We start from the raw sequence: 26,507 nt of genomic DNA, 5'->3' as shown, positions 1-26,507 counted from the left end.
CTCCAAATCCGTCAGTGGCATCATTACTCATTCAATTCCTCAACTCAGAAACTGGGCAGTTTTCCTTTCATCTTCACTTTCTTTATCCCTCATATATAATCCACCCTATCCATTCTAGCTCACAAATGGATCTCAGTAGAGTCATTTTTGTCTCTACAACCAGAGCTCTAGTACAAGCCACCATCTTGTAATCCTTCATTACTCATCTACCAGTCCCCTCCTTTGCTCTTGTCAACCACTGTTCATACAGTCTTCAGAATAGACTTTCAAAATCATAAAATGGATTAGCCTCTCTCTTTCTTAAAATCTTTTAGTTGCTTCTACTTCAATTGTAATAAAGTTCAATTACCGTATCACAACCTACAGATAGGTTGTCCCACATCTACTTATTCAACTTCATCTTTCATTTGATCCCTTATGATTATGAATCTTATTTGACCCATTTTATTGATGAGCTATAAAGCAGCACATAGAGTTAAAAATCAATCAAAGTCTGCTCATCTTTATGCTGGTGTTCTCTTGAAAGTGAAACATTATGTTAATAATCATAATGATAATAATGGCATACATTACTGATAAGTACAGAAAGTTTGCTTTGTGTCAGGCACAGAGCATGGAGTGCTACCCACCATATCTCATATAATCCTCCCAGCAAGCATTGAGGTGAGCAGTCTTGCTTACAGTAGACAATAACCTCACTATGTTCTCCCATAAAATCACACATGATAATGTGAAAATTAATCATTATTTCCATCCATATAGTGTTGTTTTTGTCTTGCCCAAACCTGGGAGCTCATTTCAAAGTAAATTTCCTAAAGAAACATAAGCATTGATAGATAAAAAGGGGCTTGCTTTTAAAAAGCAACTCAAATAATGTTAACCAGATTCTCTTGCCTCTCATCAAAGGTTTGTTTGGTGTTTTGTTTTGTTTTTTTCTGTCTCTCATAAATTTTTCTTACAAGGGCTACTATTAGTGGCAAGGTCAACTTTGCCTTATCACAAGTCACTAATGACTGAATTGATAACTTGATACCTGAAAAGTCTTTTGCTGTCATACATCTATCACCAACTCTTCAGAGGAGTAAGAGAATATGATACCTTACTAGGACTTGGCCAAGTTAGAGTAGAGTTTCAATCTTATTGAATTCTATATTGCATAGGGGAAATGTGATTGTTTTGTAGCCTATAAATATATTGCCAGGCTGTGCAAGTGGCAAGACATCTCACTCTAGAAAGTCAAATGCTGCAATGTGTCACTTTCAAACTTCTCTCACTGGTCCCAGGAAAATATGTACAGATTTCATATAAAGTTATTTAAAGTAGATTCTGGTATACAGACACCCACGTACTCCAAAGTTAAATTTTCCAGTTAGACTGTCTCCAGTCAATCTGACCACTTCAGAATGACAGGCAAGCCAGTCAAATAAGCAGTCATAGTGGGCCAAAAATCTGTCAAAATGGTTTGCTTAACTGGTGATTACTTTTTGACTGACTTGAGCAGTCAAGTTAATCAAAACAGTCAAACCAGCTTTCCCCTGTGAACACAGTCTTAGCTCTTCCTGTGTTAGTTGTTGTGCCCTGTTTATATATTTGAAGAGTTTTATTAAGCTACATTGTTTAAGAGAAACAAGTCAAAAAAGTTGTGAGTAACCAGTTTGACAATTAGGGCTCCCCTCAGAGTTGAACCCCAACATCAGCACTGGGGAAGCAGGCTCATGGGGCCTGCTGAGGGCTCCAGAGGGTGGCAAGGGCAGGGGTAGACAAGAGAAAAGCACCATGGGAGCAAGAAGAAGCCATATGCCCAGCTCCTGACATTTCTTGGTTAGAGGACTGAGATGTGTTCTGACAGGGGAATGGGCTGGTTGTACATTCTGAAATTAAATAAAAACACTTAGAATCCAAGGCAGGGTTTGGTGACATAGATATCACTATTGACAGCAGTTTTTGATTCTTGGTGTAAGTAGTCATTTCTGTCAGATGAAAGATAGGCTTTAAGAATCTCCTAAAAAATCTGCCTACAATGCAGGAGGCTTGGGTTCATTCCCTGGGTTGGGAAGATCTCCTGGAGAAGGGAATGGCAACCCACTCCAGTATTCTTGCCTAGAGAATTCCATGGACAGAGGAGCCTGGAGAGCTATAGTCCATGGGGTTGCAAAGGGTCGGACATGACTGAGCGACTAACACACACACACAAGAATCTCCTTAATTTAAAAATGAGGGTGAGTGTCATTTACTTTTTCATCTTGCACAAATGATAACCTTGGACTGCAATCTGATGTCTCCAAAGCAGTGTTAGAGGAGCTGTTAGGATTATAAGTTTTGGAATCAGCCTGCCTAATTTCAAAACTGTGCTGATAAGTTGTATGCCTTAGAGGATCTACTCTTATCTGTACACTGGGCACAGTGTGTGTGCTGTGCTTAGTCACTCAGTTGTGTCCAACTCTTTGCAACCCCACGGACTGTAGCCTGCCAGGCTTCTCTGTCCATGGGGATTCTCCAGGTAAGAATACTGGAGTGGGTTGCCATGTCCTTCTCCAGGGGATCTTCCCAACCCAGGGATCGAACCCAGGTCTCCTGCATTGCAGGCAGATTCTTTACCATCTGAGCCACCAGGGAAGCTCAATTAATTTCCAGAATCATTCTGATTACTAAATGACTTAATGTAAGTAAAGTACTTTCAATGGGGGAAGGTAAGGACAATTTGTTGTAGAGAAGCGTCTGATCAGAAGATGGTCCAGCTGAAGTTCACCATAATTGTGAAATCATCTTATTCAATTAAAGGATTTTTATAAAGTACTAGACTTCTTTTAGTACTTTAATGGGCTTTCCAGATAGCTCAGCTGGTAAAGAATCTATCTGCAATGCAAGAGACCCTGGTTTGATTCCTGGGTCAGGAAGATACGCTGGAGAAGGGATAGGCTACCCACTTCAGTATTCTTGGGCTTCCCTGGTGGCTTAGCTGGTAAAGAATCCGTCTGCAACATGAGAGACCTGGGTTCAATCCCTGGGTTGGGAAGATCCCCTGCAGGAGGACATAGCAACCTACTCCAGTATTCTTACCTGGAAAATCCCCATGGATAGAGGAGCCTGGAGAGCTATAGTCCATGGAGTCACAAAGAGTCAGACACGACTGAGTGACTAAGTACACAGCAGACTTCTTCTATCCTAGGGCTTTACTTTTTTTAAAGTCATTTCCCAATTAATAGTTTTATCATTTAAAATCTTTATAATTTCTAATAACAATGTTAATAAGTATGTGGCTAAAGTCTCTAGGTCCCCATTCTATGTGGGCATTGAGCTGGGTGATTTACCTTTACTTTCTCACTTAATAATCCAGAAACCCAATGGGGTATATCAAGTTTACACATGAAGAAATTGAATTTCAGTCAAATTACATGACCTACCTGAGATCACACAGCTAGTTATGACAAAACTGGTTTTCAAACCTAGTCATTTTGCTTTAAAACCTGTGCTCATTCTAATAGACCATGTTTCTAAGAACCTACAGTATAATAAATATCTCATTAGTAATTACATATTTCTGGTTCTTCCGGAAAAGAAGAGTAGCTGATATTGTGGGTTTGGGACTTCCTAGAGAGAAACATTTGTCTCTTGGACCTCTGAAGTAACCCAGAAATCAAACCAGTCAATCCTGAAGGAAGTCAACCCTGAATGTTCATTGGAAGTACTGATGCTGAAGCTGAAGCTCCAGTATTTTGGCCACCTGATGTGAAGAGCTGACTCGTTGGAAAAGACACGAAGCTTGGGTAAGGTTGAAGGCAAAAAAAGAAGGCAGCAGAGGATGAGATTTTTAGTTAGCATCACTGACTTAGTGGACATGAATTTGAGCAAACTCCGGGAAATGGTGGAGGACAGGGAAGCCTGGCATGCTACAGTCCGTGAAGTTGCAAAGAGTCGGACATGACTTAGCGACTGAACAACAACAGAGGAATCAGGATGACTGAACACTGAGCTGGCATGTCCAGTTCCCATGTTCCTCCCACTTTCTACACTGCCACTTTGAGTTCCAAAAATTAAAACAAAAATTTTTTTAATGTCTGGAAGACAAAACACAGATTCCAAAAGAGTTTGAGCTAGAAAGGATTTTAAAGATTGGTTAAGTAAGAAAATAGGAGGTAGAAGATCTCATCAATTGAAGATGGCTCAAGAATCAATTAATAGCCTGAAAACTGAGCAAGTCTATGACATCAAAACTATTTCATGGCATATTCTTGGGTAATTTTTCTGTCATTGATAGAAGTAGTAACCTCAGAGAATAATGTACAAAAAGTCTAAACTCTGAAGGAGCATGAATGAATGATACATCTGGGGAAAGCCCAGCCTTTCAGCTAAAACTCAACATACAGATTGTAATCCAACATACAGGATTAACATCTCAGGAGACTTGCCCTAGGTCAGTTCATCTCTCTGTGATGCCTTATTCTCTAGATGGAAATAAAAACAGTGAACTCTCTTAAATGTGCCCTATGGTCTGATTAAAGATTGAAAAGGTCTCTAAAAATCCGCAGCACTCCCAGGGAAAAATGCTAAATATCATTATAGTTATTACACCAAATGCCATAATTTGGTCTCCTCAGATTCCCTTTTTATGTAGATTCCATCAAACTCTGACTTTTGACTTTTTGCCTCTCTGACCAAATCTCCAATGACAAAGCAAAGGGAAATGTTGAGGCAATTAGTGGAAAATGGAAGCAATTAATTCCCTTTTTTAGTGGAAACCTGGCCTCTGCAAACCAGTTTAACCAAAAATAATCAATGACCTTTCTCTGACCAAACTGAAGCATATCTACTTGATATTTGTCACTGGTTATCCATCTACTTCTTCAACATTAATGAGTCTCTTCACTTTGCCCCTTTCTTTTATGAAATAGAGCCATCTATTCTGGTCCCTTGTTAGCTCTACAACTGGTATTTTTGCAAATTTAATGCAGTCAAAGACCTCATTATCCATGTTTAAGCCTAGAAATCACTTTTAAAATAGCTGTGATTTCTGATTTCCCCCAATCCTTGTCCTTGGAAATGTTTCCCCTTCTCTGCTATAAAGATCAGATCTTGTTCAAAATGAGCAAAGTAGAACAACAAAGATAAAGTTTAAATTTAAAAGTTCCCCAGAAAACACTATAGAATTTACTTAGGGAAGAACCCCTGGAGAAGGGAATGGCTACCCACTCCAATATTCTTGCCTAGAGAATCCCATGGACAAAGGAGCCTGGTGGACTATAGTCCATGGTATTGCAAAGAGTCAGACATGACTGAGCAACTAACACACACAAAGCCCATACAGAATTAGATTCAGGTTGCTGCCCTATCACTTACCCACTGGTCACCTTGGGAAAGTTACCTATCCTTCAGAAGCCTCACTTTTCTCAGCAATGGAGAGAGTGGGACTTGCCTTAAGACCATGTCAGGCTCAAATAAGGTGATAAAGTCTTTAGTATATGATGAGAGCTCAGTGGATGATAACTCTAGGGAAGAGAAGAGATGATTTCATGTACAATATCTTGATTTTGATACTCACTAAAACTCCTACAATGACCGAACTCAAGCAGAAGTATTATAGTTAATATTCTACTATCTTTCTTTTATCCCTCAGAAGAGGTCTTAATATTTGAGCTTATGCATTTATTTTATAAATTCTTTCCTTCTTCTAGAATATTAGGGGATATTTTACTTGTTATGTTGTCATTTTTGCTGTTTGTTTTGTCTTTGGACAAATACATCTTATGTAATTGGTTAAAGGTTGTGTTACATATTTCACAGAGTATGTTCAGTGGGGCTGAATCTAAACGAATTTAGGTACTACTTAGTGAAGTGTCTCTTTCTGAAGCAGATAGAAATGAGAATGAACTGGCAATATATTTTTGGAAAATACAGAAAAGTAGACATGACCTATGACGAAAAGGCAAATTATGCAAAGAGTTGCTTTGTTCTCTACTTTGTTTTGCTCTGAGAGCTCTGTCCTAAGGCAGAGTCCTCCAAGGCTGTTTTCATAGGAGAGGATATATGAGATAGTAGCCCCTGGTTATGTTTTGTGCTCTATAAATCTGTCATAAATGTGAGATTAGGGAGAAGCAGACAAGTCCTCCCTTTGGGTTGTGACCTAGATTTCTAATCTTAGAGCTCTCATGACCAATCTAAGTTTGATATCCCTGGAATAAATTCAGAACTACTCCTCAAGCACAGGAGATTTAAACTTTAACACCACCGGACTCCTTTTCCTTCACATTCAAACTCAGCCTCAGCCCTTCATTCACTCTCCACACAACATGTTAATTCAATTTAAAACATTCAGCAAACTCTTCCCCCTCCCAAACACACAGACTTATTCAAAGTCACATGGCAAGTTAGTAGCAAGCTAAAAATGCTGAACTTCTGACTTCCTATTTTACAGTGTGTTCTATCAGCTCTAAACCAAGCAACCACAAAGAAATCACTGAATCATTTGCAAATATTTGCTTGCCCCACTGTTTGGGAGCTAATTCATGTTCAGTTTAAGTGGTTACTTCTACAGTGGAAAATGACAGTTCATCACCTTTGATTTTCTTCCGAAGTAAGTTCTATCATATTTTTAGCAAAGATCTTCTCTTCTGTTCTTGCCAGAGTTACAACCAACCACTTTACAAAGTTTTACCTACATAGTTGTCCTTGCTGGCTTAAAATACAGGAGGACTCTATAAACAAAATCTAAAACTTATGACTTTGGTCTTCTGTCCCACCAATCCGTGTTCCAAATGGCCAGAGATAATCTTGCTAAAACACAATCAGATCAAGTTACTCTTGTTAAAATCATATAACCCTTAAAAGCATAGCTATTATGATCTGCCCCTACCTTAATTCTCCAGCTCTTCTTTATGTTATTCCCCACAGTGATTCCAAGCTGTCATCAAAGATCCCTGAATACACCATGCTTTTCACATCTCTGCTCTGATGGAAAGAGCAAATCATCCATCATGTGAAAAGTACCTTACATATGTGCAGGACAATCAGAAGCTATAGAAGAGGACAAGTGATTGACAAAATGGAGAGAAACATTTGAGAGAATGACTAGAGGATCAGATGTTTTTTAGCCTAAGACTAACTAAGGAGAAGGCTAAAAGTTTATCAAACCTTAAAATCTAATGGTAAAAATTCTGCTGACAAAACTTCTGTTGCAGACCTCAGTAGTTCAGTTCAAATCTATTTGAATTTGCACAGGATCAAAGGTAGCAGAGAACGTCAAAATCCTAGCTGTTGAGACAGTCTCTTCCAGCACTAGCTGAGAGCGTTACCTGTCTATAGACAGATTTTCAAGACAAATAGGTAGTGGTCTAGATTTTTGGAGAGTATGGAAAGATGTTTGATAGAATCAGTTTTCACCAGTGCAGGTAAAAAGAGATACAGTCAAATGCCTGATTGAACAGATAACCCTGGCTCAAATTATTATTTGGGAATACATCTAAGGAAGCTAAATATCTTTCAGAAATTAATTGTTCATGTATGTATGAACTACTGTATTAGAAACATGTTCACAAAACAAAGAATAACGAAAGGGAGGAACAGAAGGATTCTGTGGCCCAGTGGAAGAAGCTAGAAAGTGAATCACAATCTGTTCCAGTACATTGGCTAAAGAGGAGTGTTTCAGGAAAGACAAGAGATGATTTGGAAATACTCTTCCATTGTAACTCTTGGGAATGAAGTAAGAAGACATGGGAATTCGTATTAAAACTCAATCTCTTTCCCAGACTCATTCCCTTCAATTGCCTTTTTTAGTTCTATTTTTGAAACCCGCATGTTCTTTCAAACTTAAAATGACAAAAAGAAAAAGAGCATCCTAATAGGCTTTAAGGTCATTAAGCTCAACCTCCTGCTGTATCCTAAGATCAATAACAAAATTAAAACCTAGGACTTACTTTTCTTAACCAATCTGTTCTTCAAACTGGTCATCTAAAGAAATTCTACAACCTATCTTACTATCTCACTTTTCAATAACACAGATTCCTCAATTTTCCTAATGTTTAGCAGATGTGCTAAGTTGCTTCAGTCTTGTATGACTCTTTGTGAAACTATGGACTGTAGCCTGCCTCTGTCCATGGGATTTTCTAGGCAAGAATACTGGAGCAGATTGCCATATCCTCCTTCAGAGGATCTTCCCGACCCAGGGATGGAATCCACATATCTTATGTCTCCCGCATTGGCTGGCATGTTTTACCACTAGCACCACCTACAATACATTCTCATACCACTCTTATTTGCTGATAAGCAATGGGACAAAATTTCCATGCTACAATAGATACAACTTAATGGAATTGCAAAATTATCTATCATCAGCTAAGTTCTCACAAGCAAAATAACGTCTGCCAATTTTGGTATAACTCCAAACACCTACACACTGACTTACGGATTCCTTAACAGGCTGGTAATTCATAACTACATAAAATTAAGAATATTTTTGTACATTATTAATATTCATTTTTCTACAAAACTGCTGTTAAAGTCTCCCCTCACAGGTTATGTTTTCAGAAACACTTGTCATTCTTACACTTCCTCATACATCCTCGGCTATCTATGCTTCACTGACTTTTCTTCCTGATCTTGGTAAATATAATCAATAAAACCTGAGCAACTATTTTGCATTATTCATTTGCACTATTCATTTGTTTTGTTTTTGCCAAATGGTATAAATTTTGCAATCTGCTATTTGCAAATGTCACTTCTCTGGATCTGCTATCACTCCATCGTTTAATCTAACATTTTTTACTATGAAGAATTAATCAAATTTGCCTCTGTGAAGAATCTGGCATGTTGAGTGAATTTCATTTTGTACATTTATTTTTAGAAAAATAAAATTAAATTTTATTTATACACTGATTAATAAAGAATCAATGATTATATTTCACATGTATGTTTACTACTTTATCAGTATCCATAGTTATTCTTCAGAATCATATTTCATTAGTTTATTTGAAACTATTGTATAAGAATATTTTATTTCAGTTTCTCCTTTTCTTATTTCTCCTTTCTAACTATTCAAACTACTGTTTTCAAAATTATTTCCACTTTCAAAATTACTACAATTTCTGAAAATGTCACTAATGCTAGGATATTCTTGCCTGGAATATTCCATGGAATGAGGAGAAATTTCCATCAGATTTAAATATCTCATATTATTTTGGTTATCTAAAACGCAATAAATCCTTGTGTCACAGTCTTTTAATTAAGCTGATTTTGAAGGAACTTTTTTCAGCTTTTTTCATTTTTGACATCAACTGCAACTTCCAGTTCAACAAAATTACACATACATTGAACTATTATACTCCTTTGCAATGAAATAGAAATTCTTTTAAGAAAAGTAATGGTAATCAAACCAAAGACATATACAACATGAAAATTATCTCTATTCCATTTGTTTTCTAGCTAAAAAAAGTTTTTATTCTCCAACTGGAGATTACAAAGTTTGGCCTATTTAAAGTAGCTTCTACCAAAAAAGTAAAAGATTTAGTATTAATTCAAAAGTTACTTGAAAGTGTAAAGCTAGACTCAGATTCACCTAAAATAGAAGTGAAGCAGAATTGTCTGAATAATCTTGATAACGAACTCCATATTCTGTTTCACTTTGTTTTGTTGACACAGCCTGAATAGGGAAGAACTGTGAAGGTTATTTTAAAGTCTCTTAACTTTAAATGAATTTCTAGTAAATAAGTTACTAAAAAGTTATCCAAAATGAATTACAGATTATCTCAGGTTTATTTTCTTCTCAAAATGTCTATTCCTAATTAAACATTTTAAGATGTTACTAAAAGCATGGGCTATAATTCATATAAACAAATATATACAAAATATATGTGTATTTATGTGCATATATATACAAATATATATATATATATATATATATATATATATATATATAATCTTCCAGTCCCTACTACAACTCTGCTAATTATTACAATTAAAAACTATGACTAATAAAGTAATTGAAAACTATCATAATAAAAAGTTATTGCTTTGGGATATCTGACATCTCCTATACAAATTTTTCAGATTCAAATTTTCATAGAAAACAGAATAACTTTTAATGCTTGAAAAATAACATATGCTAAAGTACTATCTGATATTATTTCTGCTCTGAAGAGTACTCATATTTTCTTACCTTTAAAAGCCAATAAAATATATATTGCTAAAATGTAAACAGAAATTAACATTTACTCAAAAAATAACATATAAGATGCAATAAAATGTCAAATCATGTTCCAATTTAGTAAATACTCTAGAATATTAAACTGAAAGAAGAAATTGCTTTGGTTATGAAATAAAACAGTGATTTCTACATCTTGATTAAAATAAGGCATTAATAGATAGAGTTTTAGATGTATTTTACCCAAATTACAGAAAATCACAGCTCAGAACTATAACATCCTGATACCCAGTGATCATGCAAGATAAAACTATAATTATCAGTAAGCCACACATATCAAAGTAAAGCAGGTATTGATTAGACTCCTCTTTCACAGTTTAAAGTACAGAAAATTAACCTGTCAGTTTGGTTACCTACCAGCAATGACTGGATTCTATCAGTGTTATCACCTTTACAAACAGCAACAAATTATAATCACTCTTCCCATAACATAAGCACCATGCCAAAAAAAGACAACCAAAGTAAACGACCTAATCATGAATAATGAACAGTTTGGGCTAGTTGGAATCCACTTAGTTGAGGAAAGAGAAAAGAGAAGTGGCTCATTAGGGCATTTCCTGAACCTTGGTTGGAATTTCAGTTAAGGAAGAAGAAATGACACAGCAGTTTCACGTCGGGGACTTCCTTTCTTTATCTGAAATATGCTACAAACTTGAGAGACAGCACTCCAACAAAAGCACTCCACAGTAATGTGGTCAGAATAAAAGCTCTCATTGATCCCATTGCCCCATAATCAACATTTCTTCCCAGAATATGCACAAGCAGTAAATGGTTGTTATCAAAGTAGACTAAGATCCCATATTTACTGCAACACGTTAAGTCTCACATTTAATATTTCTTCAACAAACTGACCTGCACTGATTTCAAGTTTTTAAGAATTACAGTTTTGTTGAGAGTATTAATAGATTTTGACTTTCTGCTTTAGGCCATCAAATTTTCCATATTTCATATAATCACATTTTCCTTACATATGATTTTGTCCTCAAATTCTAGGGTAATTTTAATCTTGTACAGGAATATTTTATCTCCCTGTGTGGATGGAAGATATTTATTTCAGCTTACAAGATTTCTAAGTTATTATTAGTATTATTAATATCCCAATGTGATCTATATTTTTAAGGGACATGAGTACCGGTTACTCACTCATTGCCTTATATAAATGAAACATCTAAAGAAATCTCATTTCCTTTATCAGTTACCTACATGAAAGTAAAAATCTAAAGGTACATCTTTGTTCCTACACTACAATTTGTGCTAAGAAATTTTGCATTTATTTTATAATAGTTACATCATTACATATAGTATAATTACTGAAGTTTCATGCAAAGATTACATTCAAATTCCTCCTACCCTTGTGTTTTATAAAAATCATGCAATTAAATTGACATTTATGTTTGTCAAGCAGTGAAGGTTATATGACAATGTCTCAACACCGTGTCTTCTATGAAGAACTGCAAATCTATTGAGTAAAAATTTTAAAAGTTCTCTCATCATCAATAATTTTTGAGCTGTTTTACAATTTCTGATGATGTTCTGATACATTTAAATCTCTTACGGTAATGGGAAGGAGTCAATACTTATTTCAGAGTAAAACTGATTAAAATTAATTTTGGAAATGAAGAAACACTTTTAAGAAAAAGAAGCACTGTGATTTTGTCATATTAGAAACTACTTTAGATTGAAATATAGTTTAAAACACATTTGTGAGATTCATAAGTTTTGAATCTCTATTACTATAAGGGCATATATTTTGGTTTTTGAAAAGTTAGAAATGTATGGATACACACACCTGAAGCAAAAGGCACCAATGTGTTAATGGTGCTTATATGTTAATGGTGTTCTAGTGGAGCACTTAAGATATTTAAAAAATTTTTGTTTACCTATAGCTTCTACACTTTATATAATAAACACATTTGTTACTCATATTAAAATATAGTTTTAATTTTAAAAATAATTTCTTCATCAAAACATTTAGAGATAGTATGCTACTATGTATGACACTGTGATAGAATAAGAAATAAATATTTGGACTTCATTCATGGTTCCTGGTTCACGGTTCCTAACACAGGTGAGAGAAGCATCTTTTGTTAATCATAAAAGCCCCTTTCAACCATACATGAATTTATGTTGAAGAGGTGATTTCAGAGTCCCCAAAATAGCTTCTGGATGAGGACTGGTTTTCAGTGGAACTAACCACATGATTGTGCTTAGTTGCTCTGTCATGTCCAACTCTTTGTGATCCCATGGACTGTAGCCAGATGCCTCTGTCAGTGGGGATTCTCCAGAATACTGTAATGAGTTGCCATGCCCTCCTCCAGGGGATCTTCCTAACCCAGGGATTGAATCCAGGTCTCCTGCATTGCAGGCGGATTTACCTTTACCCTCCGAGCCACCAGGGGAGCCCAACCACATGATTAGTCTTTCTAAATCACAGATTTGAGCAGTTTATTCTCCTTAGTGGTAACCATCAGAAACTTCCTACTGCCTAAATGATTACCATTCCTCTAGAATAGCATATAAAAGTCCTCACAACCAAATCGAAATCTGGATTTCAAGCTTCATCATAAACTTCCTTCCTTACTTCTACTTGAAAGTAAAAGTGAAAGTCACTCTGTTGGACTCTTTGCAACCCCATGGACTATACAGTCCATGGAATTCTCCAGGCCAGAATTCTGGAGTTGGTAGCCTTTTCCTTCTCCAGGGGATCTTCCCAACCCAGGGGTCAAACCCAGGTCTCCTGGATTGCAGGCAGATTCTTTACCAGCTGAGCTACCAGGGAAGCCCTACTACTAAGAATTCTATGAATTCCTTCTATTTAGAATGTCCTAATGCAAGATTGCTCGTGGAGGGCTCTGAGACCTTTTTGGGGGCTGAGAACTTCCCTCGTGTCTCACGGGAGGTGGAGGCAGGGCTGCACCTACAAGCCTGCTCTCCAGACTCCAGCTTCCTGTCTGTTTCTGATAACTTTGACATGACAGGAATAGTGGACATTAAGATGCTGTTTAATAACTGTGTGAAATTTCCTGTCCTAAGATGAAACCACAGGCCGCCATGGAATAATCTCACCTACATGTCTGGCTTTAATGTTTAGGTTAGGACTACCCCCTCCCAAACTGGTAAGAAGTAAATGCATTTTCTGGTAGGCATTTCACAGACTGCATGATGCAGTGGTTGGTCTTAGCTGGGAACCGTCTACAACATAAAAGTCCACGTGGGCTCCTCTGCTTTACATTCCAGAAAGCGCTCTGACTGAACGGGAGGCGCCTCGTTTCTGTATGAAGCGTGATGTGGTTGCTTTGTGACAGTTACTTGAGAAGAGTCCCAACTGTGTTAATTGACTGGTAATATATAGGTTAACGGAGAAGGCAATGGCACCCCACTCCAGTACTCTTGCCTGGAAAATCCCATGGACGGAGGAGCCTGGTAGGCTACAGTCCATGGGGTCGCTAAGAGTCGGACACGACTGAGCGACTTCACTTTCACTTTTCCCTTTCATGCACTGGAGAAAGAAATGGCAACCCACTCCAGTATTCTTGCCTGGAGAATCCTAGGGATGGCAGAGCCTGGTGAGCTGCTGTCTATGGGGTCGCACAGAGTCGGACACGACTGAAGCGACTTAGCATAGCATTAGCATAGCATAACAATGCAAGATTCTCTTTTTTTTTAAAGTCTAGATTATATCTGACCTCCTGTCTATAGGCTTTCTTTGAAACATAAGAATTAAATGCTCTTGAGTGGGTGAAAAGATGGAACATTACACATCTAAGTATAGTAAGTATTAAAGTCAGTATATTTTAATTCCAAATAAATTTATAAATTCAATATAATATCCATCAAAATTCTAGTTATATTCTATTAGTATTTCTATTATTATTTACTAAAAAAAATGAAAAACATAGCCAAAATATTTTGAAAATGAAAAATAATGTGAAGAAGGATTTGACCAATGAGATTCTGAACATACTGTAAAACTACACTAATTAAAACAGCTTGCTGCTAACATACAGTAGGTAGAAAACTCAAACCTAAATTTTTAGAAATTTAGTATATATTGAAGACTGTATTTCACATCAGTAGGAAACATATCTCTCAATAAATATTTTAAGGGTAAACAGCTAACAATGTGTTGAAAGAGATAGAAGTAGACAGAGACCCGTACTTCTACTACACCAAAAATTTAATTTCAAAATCTTAAAGCTACAAATATAAAATTTCAAAATCACCCTCCAAAACGTGACTATTTTGTAACCCATAAAGTAGAGAAAAATATCAAGAAAGTCTTAACATATTTGAGCACATACAGATTAAAACCTCTCTTAAAAAAGAAATATTTTTTAATGACTAGCAAAAAAAAACATGGGGAAATGATTTTTTTCCATAGTTGTTAATCATATAATATGTAGGTAATTGTTACATTGTATTATCAAGATTTGATTGTTTATCTTTTTACCTGAAAATATATTGCTGAATTGGATCATAACTTTCTCTTCTTTGTATTAGTAATTCCTAGTTTCATGACACAGAAAATTACATAAAATGCTTAGACTTATTTCAGGGAGGGAGAAAAGGACCTGGGATATTTAGACCCCCTAAACCCATTAGTCACTGGTTTTAGGCTCCCTCCATGGGAACATTAAATCCCAAGCATACCCTGCCCAAGTTACACCTTAGCAAAGTGGAATCTGTCATGCTGAGGGTAGCCTCTGACAAACTTCCCTTGCACATGGTTGGAAGACTGAGATGATAAGTAGTGTATGAAAGTATAGACAGAACATGGACAGCATATGCTCTACTTAGAATTAGTCCTTTCACACAGTAGACAGTATATGTTAGGTACTAAGAATATTGTGATCTTCACAATAGTTTCTCCATCAAAATCAGCACTTTATATATTTATTTATTACTCACTAATAAGCTTCTACTGACTGTCTACCTAGAGAAGGAAATGGCAACCCACTCCAGTATTCTTGCCTGGACAATCTCGTGGACAGAGGAGCCTGGTGGGCTGCTGTCCATGGGGTCACACCGAGTCGGACACAACTGAAGTGACTTAGCATGCATGCATGCATTGGAGAAGGAAATGGCAACCCACTCCAGTGTTCTTGCCTGGAGAATTCCAGGGACAGAGGAGCCTGGTGGGCTGCCATCTATGGGGTCGCACAGAGTCAGACACAACTGAAGCAACTTAGCAGCAGCAGCAGCAGGAGACGGTCTACCACGTATCAGGCAGTATGCTACACAGACAAGCTGCTGTGATCCTTATCGTCAAGGAGACTAAAAATCAAATAGAATTTGGAGGAATAATTTTCCACTATTTAAATTAGTTAAAGGCAGAAAAACAGCAATATATGAAATAGCAAACAAAAATGATGTAAAGAATAAGTGGATTGTTTTCTTATACCTGATTTTGTGAGGGAACGGGATATCAAAATGAGAAATGACACAAAAGTAGAAAATGCTTGGTTTCTAAAATCAAACATATTTGGGGGCACTAAGGTAATAATAAGTAATAGGTAACATCTAAAATAAATAATATTTAAGTTAAAAACATATAAATAGATCATAGAGGGAAAAAAATGCTATTTGCCAAATGGCAGCTAATGTACTTTTTGGAAATGGACTCAGAAAACAGTTCTACAAGTAAGCAGAAAGCAGACAAGAAGTTAGCAAACTAGCTCTTCAAAAAGGAAAAGGAAAAAGAACAATGCATTCGTTGTTAACTTCAGCTTGCTTTCATAGAAATCTCAAAGATAAAAGATTATTGGTAAAAACTATTTTCAATGGCAACTGATTTTATTCACATACACCATTATGCCCACAAGTGTCTTTTTTCTTACCAACAAGTACCCTAGTTTAAGACAATTATTAATTTTTGAAAAACTTCCAGCCTGATAAACCCTGAAGAAATCTAACTTATTTAAAAAGCTAAATTCAAAGAAAAGACATAACTCTCCTAAGAAGTTTGGAGGAAAATTCCAGAATCAATATTACCATAGAAAATAAACAAACAAAATCAGATATGAGTATATAAAACTGGAATTTATATGTCACTCATGAATAGAAAATTTCCTTTGACCGAGACTAATATTATCATTAAGTCATTTGCCAAATAATTCGTATTGATTATTTGAAAGTCAGATTTCATTACCAGTTTGGAGAAGTGCATAAGTTAGAAAGTGAATGGTCCCTGGTTTTATGTGATTACTCCAAACTTGGCTTTTATAGCACTTTAAGATAAACACTAAATATCAAATCTGATCTTAAATTCCAATATCATTTAAGAATTACAGACTATCTAACATATAGGAGTTCACCCCACTAAAATATAACACTGAAATGTATCTAGATTTCTATTGCTTCACTAGCACACTAGCAAGTGTAGTATATGTAAATTTTTAATATATCTTTTAAAACTGCATTTAAGTTTTATTCGATGAAAGTTATAATGTCCTTAACAAGAAACACACCAGGCACAAGTGTTGTGGAACACTGTAAAATCAGTATAAATATACAACTGTAATAGTAGTGCTTTTTCAGTTCTAAAATGCTCTTTATCTACTTCAATGAACTTCAGAAACATTAACTCATCATTCCATATTGTCAGCAGAAGTGCATGATTAACATTGCTTCATGAGAAATGGAGAATCAAATGCCTTTCACAAGTTTTTCTGTCCCCAACAAATCAGTTTTGAAGAACAAGGAGTCTCTAGAAACTTTTAAGGCAGTAATATAATTTAATTCTTCTATGATGCCAAGGGCTTTAAGATTTCTCTAGAGCTTACATTTAATCTTGGCATATACTAGAGCATTAAACAAGAGCCAGTTCTTCTAAACATTATGAAGTAGGCAAAATTTGTCTTGAACATGCGATCTCTATGTCTTTTCTCCCTTTTGCCAGACAGGTGTCATGATCCCTTATCATCTCCCCACTTTGCCCCCATCTAAAACTATTTTTAGGAAACTGTCTTCTTATTTCATTATGTACTTTATCCACCAAGGTGTAAATGACTAATAAGACTTAAAATATTCTCTTTCTCCAAAGATTTGCATTTGGAAGGTAATAAATCCTTAAGATAAAGAGGGAAGATACATTCAAAATTGGAAAGGGAAGAATATATATAAAATTCCAGAAATCAAAAATATTCCAAGGAGGCTACCATCTAATCTATACTCAGACAAGACAATGTATTTATTATCCATGAAATAAGTAAAAGTATAAAGCTTCTTCCTTTGTAATGTTAAGGAGTTCCAAATGAGATGGTATTTCCCATGACTGACACTACAGCTCCCTAGAGACAAGAGAAATGACAATTCTTTTACAGTCTGCAAAAACTGTACAGTTGCTCTCTGCTAGAAAAGGGAGGAAAGATATGCTGTGATAACAAATAACTCCAGAGTGTTAAAAACAAAACATTATTTTATACTCTCTTTGGATTGAAGCTGGAGTGGGTATGGCAACCCACTCCAGTAATCTTGTCTGGAGAGTCCCATAGACAGAGGAGCCTGATGGGCTACAGTCCATGGGGTCGCAAAGACTAGGACACGACTGAAGCGACTTAGCACGCACGCGGATTGAGGAAAGGGGAGGGGTGAAGTAGGAGGACTCTGTAACACACAGTTCCTTAGGAACCCAGGATAATGGAAGGGGCTTCCCTGGTAACTCAGTTGGTAAACTGTCCGCCTGCTATGCAGGAGACCACGGTTCGATTCCTGGGTCGGGAAGATCCACTGGAGAAGATATAGGCTACCCACTGCAGTATGCTTGGGCTTCCCTTGTGGCTCAGCTGGTAAAGAATCCGCCTGCAATGTGGGAGACCTGGGTTCAATCCCTGGGTAATAGGGGTAAAAGAATAATGGAGGTTCCATCTCCATATATGCTTTCAAAACCACTGAGGCAGGCAAACAGTATGCAGTGAACCATATGCATGTTCTTAAAGCTTCTGCAGGAAGTGACACCCATCACTTCTGTTTATCATTCATTGACCAAAGCTGTCAATGATCATATCTCCTTTAAAGGAAATTAACTTGCAATCCTTCCATATATTGAGAGAACTGAAATATTTGTCATTAGGACCAATGACTATAAAACTCTTCTAATAGACTAACTTATCAAAATTTTTTTCCCAGGGAATCACTCTTTAGTAAAATTTAGTCCTTCTATAATATCATCTAATAACTAAATCCAGTCCTTCAAACAAAAACTATGAGCTATATTCTGAAACTCGTTATAAATACAAATAAGAAAAGAGAGTAGTTACAGGAATAAGGAGGAAGTGGATTGACAGAAAGATGGACATGATAATTTTGATTATCATGATTTGGGGAGATAAAAACTAAAATAAAACTCTCTGTACGAATATATGTGTTTATCAGTATTATTATTATATATTTTAAGATCTATGCCAAAAACACCTTTCAAAATCTACCCTCAAGGAGAGAACTGTCATCTGTCAAAGGAGTGTAAAAATATGAGACACTGCCACTTCATATTTTGCTATAAGAAAACATAAAGTTTTCCTGAGGAAATTATAATACTTATAACAACATTATAAATTTTAAAAGAATAGAATCTGGAAACATAATAAGATCAGAAATAAAGAATACATATAGAAATGTTTTTCTTATTTTCATTTGGAGGGTTTTTAAAATTCCTTTAGAGGTTTAAAAAAATACCCATGCATACCAAAAAAAAAAATCATTAAAGCATAATTTTTATTTTAATTTATAATTTTGGGTTGACATTTTTAACTATGATAAAACTACACCCTGACAAAGTAAAAGAAATAGAAGTGGGAAGGGGGAAGTAAGATTGTCTTGTTCCTCAAGTAAGACAGGAATACACAATAATCTACAAAATCTAGATGTGACCTAGACAAAGAGAATAGATTGAAGCTAGGTATAAATGTTCTCTTGGGGATAATTCTTACTCATGGGGACAAGAAGTACCAGTGATATTTAAATTCAGTTTGGCCAGTAGGTGCATCATGATATGGGAATAAAACAAAAGAAAATGAGACTCATAGGACTTCCATAAAGGTATCAACAAATGCCAAGAAAATGATGACACTGGCAGGAATAGGCTTTTTGAATGGATATTAAATGATAGTCTTGTTTAATGGATAACATTTAGGAATTAGCCATATAATTTGTTTTTATTTTAAAGTTTTTTAAAAATGTATACAGATGGTCCCGAACTTACAATGGTTAAACTTATGATTTTTCAACTTTACCATGGTGCAAAAGCAATACGAATTCAGTGGAAACTGTGCTTCAAATTTTGAGATCAGGTCTTTGCCAGGGCTAGCTATGTGCGGTAAGCTGCTCTCTCCAAATGCTTGCAGCATCAGTTAGTCAGAGAGTTCAGTCAGCCACATGATCACAAGGATAAACACTGATAAACTTAAAACCATTCTGTTTTTCACTTTTAGTTCAGCATTCAATAGATAACATGAGATATCTGACACTTTATTATAAAATAGGCTTTGAGTTAGGTGATCTTGCCCAAAAGTAGGCTAATGTAATTGTTCTGAGCATGTTTAAGGTAGGCTAGGTTAGGCTATGATGTCCAGTAAGTTAGGTTATTAAGTGAATTTTTGATTTATGATGCTTTCAACATATAATGGGTTTATTGGGACATAACCCCATCGTAAGTTGAGAAAGACATACACATTTGAAGAAAGAGAGAGAGGATTAATATTCTCTATTAACAAGATTTTTTCATCTCATTTGGGCTTAGAAGAGAAACAGCAAATTAAATTCACAAGTCAGCATTGGAAATATCCTTTCCCTTCAAATTTTACAGAGCACACAAAATAGAAATTATAAATAGAAAGGCCTGATATTTTAATACTATTTTTGTTTTATAATTGCATTTTAAGTACTTCAGTTTTATTTATTTTCTCTTCCCAGATTATGCTTAAATTACAGTATTGTGATGGTCAGCTTTGAGTTCCTCAGCTGATGACATTGAACCTGGCAAGCACAAATGTGAAGTTATACATTCACAACACAGAGCCACTAACATCATGACCAATGAAAACCATTCTACACTTTCCATACCACATTCCCATCCCCACCTTTGTCATTTGGGACATGTCTAAGTTAACCCAGACTTGCCAGAATCCATGCATGGCTTCTACACTTGTAGGAATTGTGATTTTTATGCTTCCCAGGTGGCTCAGTGGTAAAGAATGCGCCTGCCAATGCAGGAACCACAGAAGACATGGGTTTGATCCCTGGGTTGGGAAGATCTCCTGAAAGACGAAATGGCAATCCACTCCAGTATTCTTGTTGGGATAATCCCATGGACAGAGGAGTCTGCTGGGCTAAGTCCATGGGGTTGCAAAGAGTCGGACACGACTGAGCATGTGATTTTTATGCCAAATGTTAAAGAATTAACATTGCACTGCTCACTTTTTATTCTGTCCGAGTTCAAATGTTAGGATAAATTAAATATACTGCCATGGCTTAGGAAGTTTAATATGGAATATATATTTTTTAAGTAGAGGTTTCCCTCAAGGGAATGTTAATACTTAATTTCCCAGGATCCTTGAGTATCTTTCTTCTGTTGTAACACTGAAATGAGAAGGATCTGTTAAATATAATGAAACGTTTGCTGAACATAAATAACTGGGTGTATCTAGACTAGCATGTAAACATACTAATTACACTGGGTATAAGCTATATGAGCTGCCTTCTCTTTCAATATAACATTTGTATTTATTACATTTCCCATATGGTAAAGCTTCTGGTAATTTTGCTATCAACTAATGAGGAAAAAGTAGAAAATTATATATATATATATATATATATATATATATATATATATATACACATGTGTATATATATACATATATATGTGTATATATATATATATGTATATATATACATACATACATATGGTTTTTCCAGTAGTCATGTATGGATGTGAGAGTGGGACCATAAAGAAAGTTGGGCACTGAAGAACTGATGCTTTCAAATTGTGGTGCTGGAGAAGACTCTCAAGAGTCTTGGACATCAAGGAGATCAAACCAGTCAATTCTAAAGGAAATCAACCCTGAATATTCATTGGAAGGACTGATGCTAAAGCTGAAGCTCCAATACTTTGGCCACCTGATGTGAAGAGCTGACTCATTGGAAAAATCCTGATGCTGGGAAAGATTCAGGGCAGGAGGAGAAAGGGGAAACAGAGAATGAGATGATTGGATGGCATCATTGACTCAATGGACATGAGTTTGAGCAAACTCTGGGAGACTGTGAAGGACAGGGAAGCCTGGTGTGCTGCAGTCCATGGGTTTGCAAAGAGTCAGACATGACTGAGTGACTGAACAACAAATCCAACTGAAATGCTACAGAAGGTTAGCCAAGTATTACAACATGTAAACACAACTCTATTCAGATATTCATTCTAGATTCAAGTAATTTGGGTCACATATGTTATGTGCCAGGTTCTTTCACTTGAATATGGAATGCAATGATTTAAAAATTTTTTTAAAGGTTACATACTTCAGAAATTATAAAGTTAGAAGATTGGAAAATTCACCCCCTTGAAAACCTCCTATATTAAATAAGAGAAAAAGATAGCTGATAAGTGGCAGTGACCATGCTTGTATCAATATTTCTGAAAATCTATGACAAATAATAGTATGCTGAGAAGTGTTTTTTTTTTCCCCCTGTGTATGCTGCTGCTGCCGCTAAGTTGCTTCAGTCGTGCCCGACTCTGTGCGACCCCAGAGACTGCAGCCCACCAGGCTCCTCTGTCCCTGGGATTCTCCAGGCAAGAATACTGGAGTGGGTGGCTATTTCCTTCTCCAACGCATGCATGCATGCATGCTAAGTCGCTTCAGTAGTGTCCGACTCTGTGCAACCCCATCGATAGCAGCCCACCAGGCTCCTGTGTCCAAGGGATTCTCTAGGCAAGAATAGTGGAGTGGGTTGCCATTTCCTTCTCTACCTCCTGTGTATGGATCTTGCTACCACGTAGAAAACTGTACTTCATTTTCTGGTTTCAACTCAAAGCAGGAAGGGCTGAGTTTAGTAAAACCCAGGAATTTCACAGGTTCTAGGCTTCCCTGATGGCTCAGTCATAAAATATACCCCTCCAATGCCGGGGGCCTGGGTTCGATCTCTGGTTCGGGAAGATCCCCTGGAGTAGGGAATGGCAACACAGTTCAATATTCTTGCCTGGAAAATTCCATGGACAGAGGAGCCTGGCAAGCTACAGTCCAAGGGGTCGCAAAGAGTCAGATACAACTGAGCAAATAGCTCTTTCACACACATAATCCTTGTGTTGGATGACAGTTCTGAAACAAAGAACACACAATAACAAGGCTATTGGTGACTCTTACTCCTCAGACAAAGCTTCATAATCAGTAAGTTCCTGAAGCAAAGGGCAAGAGATGCATTTCTCAAACCATATGCAGACTCTACAACTTCACATTTTGTTGACAAGTTCAAATAAAGCAACAGATCAGGTATTAGAGAAATACAAGTGTGACAAGGAAAAAACAATAGTTAAAGTGGTGCCTAGTAAATGTCACTTTAAAGAAAAGAAAATACAAGTAAATGTATCAGATGCAAAAGTTAGATTTTAGATGTTTATAATATCAAGTCACAGAATATAGGGAGCAAAATGAAAAAAATGGCATCTTAGAACAATGAGATGAATAAAAATTCACAGGTACCACTGAGAGTTGGTAGAATGGCATTTTTTTATAGAAGAGAGTCACACAAGAAGATACTTGGCTTTAAAAAGTGTATATGATATACATATACATTATGGAATGATCACCATGATCAAAACAATTAACATATCCAATCACCTCAGATAGTAAACTCTTTCTTTAAATGCAGAGAACACATATCTACTCTCAACAAATTTCAAGTATACAATACCTTGTTATTAACTATAGTCTAGTTGAAAGCAGAACTTTGTTGTTCAAATGGACAAACAAGTTGATTATTAATTTGTTAATATTTCATCCATACAGGAGTATTAAACCTAATTATGGATGTAATAAGTAATTTAATAAAAGTGGCATTTTATTAAATGTAATTGCCACAAAATTATTTGGAAGCTAGAACTTAAACATTAAAAACAAATTCATCCATCTCTGAATCCAACAGAATGCAGGACTCATTCAGGAGTGAGGCGGGGGTGATGGGGAAAACAAATATGTCAATATCTAAGTCAATATACCTCTTCCCCCTCTAATTCTATTAATAAATCTCATTAACTCAATGGGGAAATAGCTGAATAAAGCTCAAAATTATAAACTTGAATAACATATTTGGGTTACTCTTAAACCTAGAGGTTCATATTTTCTAGAAATAGAAAATAAACTTCTCTTACATTGAGAAAGACGGCTCTAAGTACAAATATATGTACTTTTGTTGAAAAAACTTGAATTTTTTACTCATTAACTCAAACTGCCTTGATTTCTCATGTTTATGCAAAACAGATTTTTTGGAGAAAAAAAAAGAAAGGTACTGTAACATCAGAGGAAATCATCAAAGAACTAGTGGCAACATCTTAAGGCTTTTATCAAAGTAGTGAGGGAATGCATTAAAGCAACAATATCTGAAGCTTACATGTGATGGGACTACTAAATTTAATAGTGTGTCTTATGAACATATGTGGATATAATGATTTTTCTGTAAGAATACCTTATTCTGAAGGACTTTTTTCTGAGTAACAGAACATCATCTCTCAAGACAATTCAGAAAAAAAAAATCTACCAATATTTCATTAATAATAGATGCCTCACACTCTACAAACAGAGGACCAAAGTTTTTGAAAAACTATATGCACTATAAGTGAAGGTTATACAAAGGGGAATAAGCTTATGAATGGAAAAAATCATTTAAAAATTCTTCATTAAATTCTTACGAGAAGATGGTAGCGTAAACATGAATTGTTAAAACTGAGTCAGAGTACATAAGGGTTTAAATAAAAATAAGGGGCTCTCACCTAGAAAATCTTGCTAAACAAACTATGATTAAATTTGAGGTTTCTATTTACATTTACCAAAATGTGATAAATACAAACAATTTCTTATTTTTCAAAGGAAAAGTATTAAAAACAGTATAATTTTATCTACAAGTAATAGTTAAGAACAAAAAGGAAAAGAAACCCATATGAAAATGATTTAACAGAGTATGACTATTTGAGATATTGTACTTTAAAAATGTCATGAGAGGTCACCAGTGGGTTCACTCGTGCCCTGACAAATCAAAGTTCAACTTCTAATGCATATTCAGTCTACTGAGGCTCATAAAATGAACTAAACACTACTGAGTTCTTTGAAGTAGAATATATAGTTGGGAATCATGACACAATTAAGGAAAACTCTTTTGGGTGCCATTTGAGGCCTCCTTATGAACACAAACTATAAAACCACTAGCATCCAATTTCAGGACCCTCAGTTGCCACATAATGCTTGATTCTTCTCTCAAAAATAAAAATGTAATCCACAATTTCTAAAAGTATATAGCCTAAACTTATGGCAGAATTAGAATCTATATCTTCCAAAGTGAATGATGTTAAACTTTACTCAAAAGTTATAAAACTTGGGCCTCTGAACATTAAACAAAGAAGTGACTTGCCCCAAAGAAGAGAGGAGTTAGAGTCATTAAATATTCTAAAATCCTTCTATGCATATTCTCCATCATGATTAGAACAAGGCTTATAGGCAAACATGCACTATAATAATGCTACTGCCTTCTAACTGATATTTTAAGGTATTTGGACACAATTTAATGAGAATAGGTATTTCCTCTTAATTGGTACTAACTGTATAGCTCTTTATATTCAAAATAGGAGATTTATTACATGCTCTGAACATAAAATTAAAATATTTGAAATATTCTTTTCCTTTCACAGTGTTATGGTTATCAGCTGGAATAGATAAACTGACCTACACTTATTTTTTTTTATAAAATCTTATTAGAATACAAGTTTATTTTCATCTGGCTAATATATCAGTTGAATATCAGCCGAATCCTTTAATGTTAGTTTTTCAGTTTTGCTTGTTTTTTTTTTTTTTTTTTCAAATTTTGAGCAACAACCACTTGGGAAGCATATTTAAAGTTCTAGAAGTTAGGTAATAAAATGAATCACTAGTTCCTGGTAAATAGCCGGATGCTGAGTGTTATTTTCTTCAATATTTTAACTGCCTGCATCTGCTGACTTTAGGCAACTGACAGCTTCCCAGTCTCAGGCTTGGAGGTATGTTCTATATTTCCACTTGGAACCTGAATGTGTAAGATGCAAAATACTCAGCAGGGACAAGCAGCACCCATGAACGGGTTTCTCTTTTCTGAATTTGTTTCCACTGAGCAGCACTTTCCACTTCAGTGGAAGGGAGACCAAATTTTATTTTGCCAGTTATATAAGGAATTACATGGCAAAATATGAGCAAACTAGCACCCTGGAACAAAGTACCCCAGTGTTGTTACAGTGTTGCCTAAAAATTGTCACAGTGTGATACTACTTAAATCAACCAGATACTCAGTCCAACACAACTATTGAAAAAAGAAGAAATTTCCTTATAGTTATTTATGTGAAAAATATTTTTCTTTGTTTCATACCATAAGTTCAAAGAGGGTAAAAGCTTTTTCAGTTTAATTTTACCATTGTACCCCACTTACAAAACTTTGTCTAAAATATATATACTAGCACTTAATAGCTCTCTGTGGAATGAATGGAATTGACAGACATTTTATACTTTCCATATTTTAAATGTAGCCAAAGTCATCCATTTTTGTTTCAGAAACAGGTATGTCCAAAAAACGGCAAAGCATCTGGGGCAAAATCACACTGTAATTTTACATTGCTGAAGTTGTAAAAAACAACGCTCATAAAAAAAAAAAAAAAAACAATGCTCATAGACATAGACCATAACATCTGTAATACATAGACCATAACATCTATAATGCAATTCTTTGAATTTATACCTTGGAATCCTATGAAGAAGATCCTTTATTATAATAGAAACAAAAGTAGTGAACACTTGCAAAGCACTTATACTGTCTCAGTAACCATACTAAAGAAAGTGAAGTCGCTCAGTTGTGTCCGACTCTTTGCGACCCCATAGACTGTAGCCTACCAGGTTCCTCTGTCCATAGGATTTTTCAGGCAAGAGTACTAGAGTGGGTTGCTATTTCCTTCTCCAGGGGATCTTCCCAACCTAGGGGTTGAACCCAGGTCTCCCGCATTGCAGGCTGACGCTTTACCGTCTGAGCCACCAGGGAAGTCAGTAACCATACTAAAACTGCACAAATGTGAAAAACTTGGAACGATCTTATTAGGAGGTCT

At 35.8% G+C, this 26,507-nt stretch overlaps 1 protein-coding gene across 10 annotated transcripts in view; it reads right to left on the bottom strand.

The window, feature by feature from the left end:
- The window catches only part of TFEC (transcription factor EC), a 751,469-nt gene that overhangs the window by 88,360 nt on the left and 636,602 nt on the right, over window positions 1–26,507 (bottom strand). Inside the window, exon 1 of one of the 10 annotated variants that reach the window (XM_081537891.1) lies at window positions 10,550–10,762. The exons of 8 other annotated variants lie outside the window; for them this stretch is intronic. The gene's annotated coding sequence lies outside the window, so the exon portion shown is untranslated. Of the gene's footprint in view, window positions 1–10,549; window positions 10,763–26,507 lie in introns of those variants that run through there. One more of the 10 variants, XM_081537898.1, reaches the window with a different exon arrangement.

The sequence above is a fragment of the Giraffa tippelskirchi genome, chromosome 10, assembly GCF_054371585.1.
Source record: "Giraffa tippelskirchi isolate mGirTip1 chromosome 10, T2T-mGirTip1v1.2.pri, whole genome shotgun sequence".
NCBI classification, from domain to species: domain Eukaryota; kingdom Metazoa; phylum Chordata; class Mammalia; order Artiodactyla; family Giraffidae; genus Giraffa; species Giraffa tippelskirchi.
Note: the sequence above shows the minus strand (reverse complement) of the source record. Positions and strands in the feature narration are given on the sequence as shown.